We start from the raw sequence: 9,766 nt of genomic DNA, 5'->3' as shown, positions 1-9,766 counted from the left end.
TATTGAAAAAGATTATTTGAAATAAAGACAGACATTTGAAAAATATTATTATTCTGAAACAGTACAGTAATGTGAAAGGTTTGATATAAAGACGAGTATTATTAAAAAAAGATATTTTGAAATAGACATGAAAAATATGATTTATTTCATCTTTTTCAGGCGCAGTCAAACACTAATCTCATTACCAAAACTTTGAAAGTGTTGAAAAGATCGGACAAGATACTGTCCTATGTCAACAAAACAAACCAAAGAGAAATGAAATATTTTAATGTTGTTGCTGCTGAGGGGGAAGTGGCTTATAGAATCAGAGTCTATCAAGTCAATAAGCTTAACATGCTGCAAACAGGATTGAGCTTCAAGTTCCACAACATGGTGGCTAAAGGCGATAAGGAATATTGGATCACCAGCAATTCAACTTTGGCATATTCTGCAACAGTGGAAACATCCTTAACTGATTCGTGTGAACTTCAACTAACAGAGAAAATAGCTCCAGAGGGGGAGAAAAAGACTTTGGCTTCAGCATTGGCCTCCCCAGACAAGTCAAGTGTGCTTGGCAAAGTAGTACAGGTATGTATACATAGAATTAGTGAAAATGTATAAGGACTATGTATTGCAGTGGCATATTATAATTTTTATTCCATGTATATACTTTGTTGTAATGCTCACACACACGCAAACATATGGAGCTTAAACATAATTTCATTACGAAAGTTCCATCTAAATAATTGTACATGAATTATGCATGTATGATATATATATATATATATATACATATAAAATCATCAAATTCTAATAGCAACAGTACTTGCAACTTACTTGTCTGTACTGTCATCACTACTTGACAATTATCTATCTCTAGTAATACGCATCCAACATTTGTTTGTTAGGATCCAGTACCTATATTGGATTATACCGTCGTTATTACTTACTAGACATGTGTTGAATCAATATTTTTTATATATTGCAATCATGAAAAAATATAATGCTTTCATGTCTTAATATACTTCAGGTTTCTCCATTGAAATATCGCCAAGGTGGGTCTTTGCCTGTGCGAGCTCTGATTTTGAAGGACAGTCAGACCACTGCCAAAGTCTGTTTGTTTGGGGGAAACGCAGAAATGCAGTTTGAAGAAGGAAATATGGTCAACGTTTCGGCTGTTTACCCCAAAAAATATCTTAACAGGGATCAGCTTACCACCTCGCCCATTTCAACCTGCCAGGTAAAGGGGTTTTTATATGTACTATATGAGGTTATAACTTGAATGAATCAATGAGGCAGTGTATAATAAAAACACCAACCATGAAAAAACAAACATCATGATGCTGAACAACCAACTATGAATTTTCACTGTTACAATATACCAATCACTTTCTTTGAATAGTATTTCTTTCTCCTGAAATCATTTTTGTTTATTTTTTTGGTAACAGTATGCTTTAATTTTGTGTGCTTATTCATTACTGTCTGACAAGTGTATGTTATCCTCCAGTTTACAGCTGATGATCCTACAATACTTGTACAGCAGCAAGATGCAAACCAATACCTGTCTGATCCAGACTTTGAAGATCTTGATGAGCCACTTATTGAAGATATCATATTGACCGATTTTACAGAATTTGATGTCTATAAATGCTGCGAAGTTAAAGGTATCACACTTTTTTTTAAGGATTTTGTAGTATTTTTAATGAGCAATGTACTAATTCATTGCACAGAAAAAGAAATGAATACAAAATTGTGGGGGAAAAACAGAAAAATAAGTTACTCATAAATGGAATAATCATTTCTTTGTTTTTGTTATGCTATTTTTACATTGTATTTCAGGACTATTTTTAAAGGTTCAATGTAATATTTAATACATCTATAAGCTAATTGTGTGTTAATTTTTTCAGCTTGCAGGCAAAAAAAAAATGGTTGGTAATCAGTGTCCTGTGTGCAAAGCAACGACTTCAAATCTCAAGTCCTACCGCATCGCCTTTCTTTATTCCACAGAAAAGGCAAAAGATAAAAAAATTACTCTCTTCAAATCAACTATAGAGAAGATACTAAAAGTTGAACTGGACCTTGAGGAACAAAAAAGCAGTCTGATCTCTGTTGTGGTAGACAAACTACCAATTCGTGTCCGTGCCTCCATTTCGGCTGGAAATAATTTGTACAACATCCAGTAACTGTCACATATGGATGCATTGTGAATACAGTGCATATTGACGTTTGATTTTATTAAGCCCTGGTACGACTAATCAAAAGCTTACTGTTTTACTGTCCGTCCGTCACGCTATGTCAAAGTGTTTTTGGTTAAGTTTTCTTCAAAGGGCTCAATTAAGCTCGGATGCTATTTCTTTCATGAATATTAAGTTTGGGTATACAATATGTTGCACAGTGAAGTTAATATACACTTTGGCACTTTCATGTCAACATATTTAGTTTCATTCTGCATTAGGTAAACGAATATATTAAATTGGATAAATCATTAATTGAAAACATCAATAAAACGGTTTCCTTAAATTACCATAAGTTGTTAATAGGATGCTAAACAATGTAAAACCAAAACCGAGCTAAACAATGTTAAACAAAATCCGGTATAAGTCAATATTTCTTACTCGTTGACCTAGGTTGCTACTTATACTTTGTAGTTATATATTTGTTTATTAAAAATACCAATACATTTTTTATATCTTTTTACTGAAAATGTTGTTCTCAACTTTGGTATAAACAACAATTGTACATCTATATTCAGAGTGTTTTTAATTGAATAATTATCCAATATTATATATCTTACTTTGTCGTTTTTCGAGGATGTTTTTGTAGTTTACAGTATTTTACGATATTGTACATGTATTTTACAATATTGATTTAACGAGTCATTATTTGTTAAGTATTTAGCACTTAATATCTAGTCATAGCATTATTGTGGAAGTGTTTTTGTATGGAGTTTTTTTTTTAATTAATTGAAATTTGCTGTTTACTGTAGTTAGCGGATATAACGAAAGCCATTTATTAAAGAAAATCATTTAATAACCATTTGTCCAGTATTATCATTATATTTACCCTTAGCATTTAGTATATTATTGCATCTCTGGCATTGTTTGATTACAACTGCAATAAAGAAACTACCAAAGTAATGTGATGAATCTCTACATGTATATGTAATCGGTAAATAGTGTATCACTTAGTTGCACTATTGTGATGATAAATTTGAATAGACAAAAGATAAGATGAAGTGGAGTGCTTTTAGTTTACAAAGGACTACATTGTATACGATATGATTTACTTTTCAAATAAATCTTTTTAAATGTTGAATACTTCCATGATACTATTACAGTTTTGCAATTTTTTTTTTTTTTTTACATTTATGGCTGCCATGGTAACCTGTTGAAATTTCCATAAGTTAGGTAAATTTGAACATTCAGTCAATTCAGGCTATGTTTCACTCAGTTTTTCTTTTGGCAAGTATATATATATAGAGCACAATCTTGAAACTTGATATCAAAGGAAATTGTATAGGCACTGGTAATAATTAGGACACATATAGAGTTTGTTCAAGAATGCACTCTATCCTTTCCAAGAGAAAAACAGCGAAACATGGCTCAAATTGACTGAATATTAAAATCTACGTAATTGATGCAAAATTTGACTGGTTATCATAGCAACCAAAATAACATTGAAATTAAAAAAAAAAAAAAAAAAAATATCGCGGAAAATATTCAAAATTTGAAAAAGACTTTCAATCAAAGGTTTTCAATTTTGATTGATATGGGGAACAAAAAAGGCCAAAACCAATGTATAACCCTTTCCCATATACATGTATATGGATTCCATTGTTAACCTGGAGCTGATGTCCATGCTCACACTTCCATTCCTCTTAATGTTGATCTATAGTGCCATTTTTTATAACTATTTGTTTTAGTTTACTTTTGTTACGTAAACAAAATATAGTATATTTTACAGTTTGTTGCAATTCAATTCAACTGGTTGTGTTCCTCCGTTTGGTTTTTGATTTATATATATATATATTTTTATACTGTGTTAGTTGTATATTTTATGACTTGCATGATTATAAACGAATATATTACATTGGAGAAATAATTGATTGAAGGCATTAGTAAACAGGTTTAAAGATATGAAAATTCCCAAAAATTATTGGAAAAGTTAATATTTCTTATTCATTATTCTTTGTCATGTACTAATTTTTTGTTTAAATTTAAAAATACAAATAACTTTAATATCTTCCTGAAAATGCTGTTGTAGTAAACTTTGCATTGGTATGTGCAGCAAATGTACATCTATATTCCAAGTGCCTTCAGTTGAATAAAATTCAATATTGTATTTGTTATATATCAGATAATAAAAGTTATTTCAACAATAATTTGTTTCTTTTTCTTTTAAAAGTCAATATATACAATATATGTCTTGCCAAATTTCCATTTGGGAAAACTGGAGAGTGACAACACAGCAATTACTTAACATGTGATCAGTTAATCTACAGATTTTCAACACAATGGTCATCCTCATCTATGAAAAAATGCGCATTTCATTTACCATTCATTTAATTCTGGCAACACATCCTTTTAATGAAGGTCAATTTTCATTCTGTAAGTAATTTGCGGCCCACTTTGACGCTTGCGTCAATAATTTTTCTTGTTCACATTAGACATAAACGCCATTTTGGCCGATTAGTGATGAGTTACGTGACAGCTGAAGTTATCTCGTGGAATGCTCGGGTGTATTGGACTACGTAAATAGGGTTGGTTTTAGGCTTATATGAAATGTTCCTGCATATGAACTAATGATGAACATATGAGTCTCAAGACATGAGGATAGTTTCTCTGTGAATGCATATAAATTTCCATGACGATCAAACGGATTTTTTTACTTTCGTTTTCAAGGCAAGTGTAGTAGGAGAGGATTTCAGGGACTCATTAAAACTAGGCATCGTAAAAACAACGTATTAAATATTATATGTACCTTGTTACCAGTCAGCTCGACGACGATCGAGGGGATTGTGACGTCGCCAGGTCATGTCTGGCTGACCCTGTTATTGTCGCAAATCCAGTTCCAGCTGATTATAAATAGATTCGCACGAGCATGCCTGGGGCGTAATCTCGGGTATATATTCGGGTGTCTGGCTCGCTCAGTGGGCAGTCGAACGGATTTGTTTCCGGAGGTGTACCACATTCCAACAGGCCTTCGCTTAGCTGGGTAGTTATAGTAGCAGCAGAGGGGTACGTAAGCTTATGCATAATGTTAGGTGGCGCGGGAGTCAAGCTCCTTTAAGATCATGACCAAGGGAGGGGTCCGTGAGCTGATATAATGTATATAGTTATTTGTGTGTGAGCGTATTTTCATCTGTACATAATTCATGGACCCATATTAAATATCCTTAACTTTAAAATTATGTAGTTTGTTATATCTTCAATATCCGACCAGCAGACCCTAGGACAAGGCAAACACACCCCTACACCTTCAGACACCTATCTGCCACCAATGACACATACAAATACTCCTTCTTCCCACACACAATAACACAATGGAACCTCCTCCCGGTGGCAGCAGTACAATGCACTACACTAGAGATCTTTAAGGCACATATACACAATGCAGCCCTTGATGATCTCAAACACACACCATAAACACACCCTCATAATGTTTTATCTGATAGTTTCCACTTAAAAAATTAATTTAAAAAAAAAAAACCTCTCACTGTACCCAAATCCCTGCACTTTTTTAATTCTTTTAAAGCATAGTACAATCCTTCTCACAACCGTAATCGTCATTTTTGACGGAGGTTAGTCAACCAAAGAAGAAGAAGAACCTAACCGAACCTGGGTTGATAACACTAGGCGATGCGGGACTTCGGGATATACTAATAGCCGGAGCGGTGTGTTACGCCCGGAGCCCCGACTCGTCCTACTACACAAGATCGAAACAGCACTACGTAATCCTGCGCCGACAAAATTGCATATACTGACGAGGAAAATGTTTAAATTTATACTTTAGAACACTAAACATTCATATTTCATTTAAAGTAATTGCAGTAAACAAGGTTTACATTAGTTAAATCATGTCAATAGTTGCTATCAAAATAGGAACTATATTAGGCTGCGGATGTATATCATTTGTATGACAGATACCGGAAGTTTCAACATTTTCCTACCACGACTATAACGGCAGGTGCCAAAGGCATCCTGACGTTAAATATATCCCAAGAGCCTCAGCAATATCAGGTCCGCGATTGCAAGGGTCATCAAATTCACAATTTTAGTAAAGCACATTAAGACCCTTCCAACTATAAAGAGTATTTGATTTCACCTTATTTTGGTCTTGAGAAGAAGATTTTTGAAATTTCAGTCAATTTGGCGCTTTTTAGCCCTGCCCATTAGCCCCTGGGGGTCAGTCAGGGCCAACATGTGCATGCCATCAAACTGTCATCCCATGCTGACAATGTTTACCAAATTAGAATGAATTCCAATACAAATCAAACAAATAAAAGTCAAAAATGTGATTTCCCTATATAAACTATAGTAAAGTTTACCCCCTCCCCAGGGGCAAACGTGAGACCCCTGGGTCATGAAATTTACAATTTTGGTAAGGCACCTTAAGACCCTTCCATCTATGACGAGTGTTTGATTCCACCATTTCTGAGAGTAGAGAAGAAGATTTTTGAAGTTTTAGTCAATTTGACCCGTTTTAGCCCCGCCCCTCAGGCCCCTGGGGGGTTTGTTTGTTTGTTTGTGTTTTACGGCCCATCGACAACTAGGGTCAAACAATATACTAACAAGTTTTATTTTTAAAGTTAAAATCAGATAAAATTTGTCATTTTTAAAAGCATCCGTATTGTATATTTAGATCATAATGATAAAAAAGTTGGTTAAAAATGGTAAAATATATACATGTACGAATAGATTATATGAAGTAATATGTACGAATAGATTATGTGAACTTTGTTACAAATAGAACGTCAAAGACAGCAACGTAAAAGACATCAAAGTCTATAAAATAGATCGATTTCTTTCAAGTAGCTAAATATTGTTTTCGAGTCCACGGAACTGAAAAGGGTTTCCACGTCCGGGACTCTAAAGTATTTATCACGAATGTGCTTGAAATCGGAACATTCTATTAAAAAATGCTCCACTGTGAATTGAGCATGTCGTTTCATTTGGTTTGTTTGGTTTGTTTTTGTTTAACGTCCTATTAACAGCCAGGGTCGTTTAAGGACGTGCCAGGTTTTGGAGGTGGAGGAAAGCCGGAGTACCCGGAGAAAAACCACCGGCCTACGGTCAGTACCTGGCAACTGCCCCACGTAGGTTTCGAACTCGCAACCCAGAGGTGGAGGGCTAGTGTTAAAGTGTCGGGACACCTTAACCACTCGGCCACCGCGGCCCCGTTTCTCGTTTCAAAAGGAACGAATGAGTAGGATATGTGTGCCCGGCACGGAGCCGAGAGAGGACTATTTCCTCTCTACGATCCTTCCGACTTAGTTTTGATGTTTTAAGTTTTGGTTGTACTTTAAAAAGTTTGTTGCTCGTCTCGAGAGACCAGCGTTGCTGCCATTTACTGTGAATGGCAGAACTAATTACAGGTTTGAAATCTGTATATGGTACTTTAATATTTGTTTGTTGCAGATTTAGAGCAAGTTTTGCTTGGCGGTCAACAAGTTCGTTGCCTTTAATTCCGACATGGCTCGGAATCCAAAGTAATGTTATTTTGCATTTTTTTAAGATACGAGATATTCGTAAAACAAGGTTTTGTATGAGTATATTCTTTGGATCTCGTGATTGTAAATTCTGAAGGACAGATAGAGAGTCGGAACAAATTATTGCCTTTCTAATGCGTTGTTCTTCGATATGGTCGAGGGCCAAATCGATGGCACATGCTTCCGCAGAGAAGATAGAGGCATCATCTGGTAAGCGGATTGAAGAGCAATGGTGGTCGGAATAGCATGCTGCAGAGACCTTTACTCCATCTTTTGAGCCTCAGTGTAGATCTGAAGGTGATCGGGAAAATCTTTAATGCATTCCCGAAAGGAGGATTTGTGTTCTTCGGGTAATACACTCGATTTTGCCCTCACATGTAGAGTAAGATTAATATCAGGTGTTTCGACAAGCCATGGCGGTACATCCGATACGGTGTTTTCGCCTATGTTGTCTAAGCTTATGTTAAGTTCATGAAGAAAATTCGAAATTCTAATGCCAAATGTTGGTAAGAGTTTTTGGTTTTGAGTAAATTGACAACAAGGTCAAAGCCGGATTTTTCGGGTTGGATTTCAATTGGGCGGCATATTGAAGAGAAAGTTTTTCCTTCTGTCATTTAAAGATGGTTCATTTGCCTCTACATAAAGGCTCTGCACTGGTGTTGTTCGGAAAGCACCAAGTGCTAGACGTAATCCTTGATTATGGATAGGATCCAACATTTGCAGGTAAGAATTCCGTGCCGATCCATAAACGATGGACCCATAGTCGAGTTTTGATCGAATAAGTGCCCTATAAAGGCGCAGAAGCATTTCACGGTCTGCGCCCCTGTCAGTATGGGATAGTACTCGTAAAATGTTCATTGCCTTTGAGCACTTATCCTTTAGGTGTTTAATATGTGGAACAAAGGAGAGTTTTGAATCGAAAATTAGTCCGAGGAATTTGGTTTGCTCTACAACTGGAATTTTGCTTCCATTTAATGTTAGATCGGGATCATTATGTGGCTTTCGTTTTTGCAGAGTGCATGCAGACAGTTTTTGATCTAGAAAATTTGAAGCCATTTTCATCTGCCCATGTTTGTAGTTTGCCCAAACATTGTTGAAGTTGTCGTTCTATCGTGTGCATGTTCTTCGACCTATAGCAGATCAAGAAGTCATCAAGAAATAGAGACCCTTCAGTTGACTTACCGAGACATTTAGTTATACTGTTGATTTTCAGACCGAAAAGAGTTACGGAAAGGATCCCACCCTGAGGGACTCCCATTTCCTGTTTAGCTGTTTCAGAATACGTTGAGCCAACGCGAACCTTAAAATGTCTGTCAGATATGTAGTTTGAAATGAACTTTGGGAGATTCCCACGTACACCAATTTCATGCAGGTCTTTCATAATACCATACTGCCATGTAGTATCGTATGCTTTCTCCAGATCAAAGAACACAGCAACAAGATGTTCCTTCTTTGCGAAAGCTTCTCGAATAAAGGTTTCTAATCTGACCAGGTGGTCTACTGTTCCTCTGCGGTTTCTGAATCCGCTTTGGAGTGGACTCAAAATATTATTGGATTCAAGGAACCAAACTAGTCTATTGTTTATCATCCGTTCAAGTGTTTTACATATGCAGCTTGTTAGAGAGATAGGGCGATACTTATTTGGTTCATTGGCGTCCTTACCAGGTTTTGGAATCGGAATAATTGTTGATTCCTTCCAAGACTCAGGGATCTTACCGGAAGCGAATACTTGATTAAAAATATATAAGAGACATCGTAATGATGATTCTGGTAAATGTTTCAGGAATTGGTACGGAATTTCATCTGGCCCAGCTGCTGAATCGGTCGATCTTTTTAGCGATTCAAGCAACTCCTGTAGATCGAAAGGCTTGTTGTAACTTTCTGTGTTGGATGATTTAAAGTTAAGACGTTTCTTTTCTTTGTCTTTTTTGAAAGTTTGGAATTTTTTGGAGTGATTTTTGGCGGATGAGTTCTGAGCTATATTTTTAGCAAATACATTTGCAATTTCAGATGTAGAAGAGAAGATTTGGTTACTGTTGATAAGATGGGATGCTGGTGCCGTTTTTCGTTTTCCATTTA

General features: G+C 35.7%; 1 long non-coding RNA gene across 1 annotated transcript; it reads left to right on the top strand.

The window, feature by feature from the left end:
* The first annotated feature begins 1,542 nt into the window (after positions 1-1,542).
* Positions 1,543-4,357, top strand: LOC117315714. Its single transcript, XR_004529749.1, has 2 exons — positions 1,543-1,643; positions 1,887-4,357. It is a non-coding gene; the product is annotated as an uncharacterized LOC117315714 (long non-coding RNA).
* Positions 4,358-9,766: the final 5,409 nt, after the last annotated feature.

The sequence above is a fragment of the Pecten maximus genome, chromosome 17 (assembly GCF_902652985.1).
Source record: "Pecten maximus chromosome 17, xPecMax1.1, whole genome shotgun sequence".
Lineage (NCBI taxonomy): Eukaryota > Metazoa > Mollusca > Bivalvia > Pectinida > Pectinidae > Pecten > Pecten maximus.
Note: the sequence above shows the minus strand (reverse complement) of the source record. Positions and strands in the feature narration are given on the sequence as shown.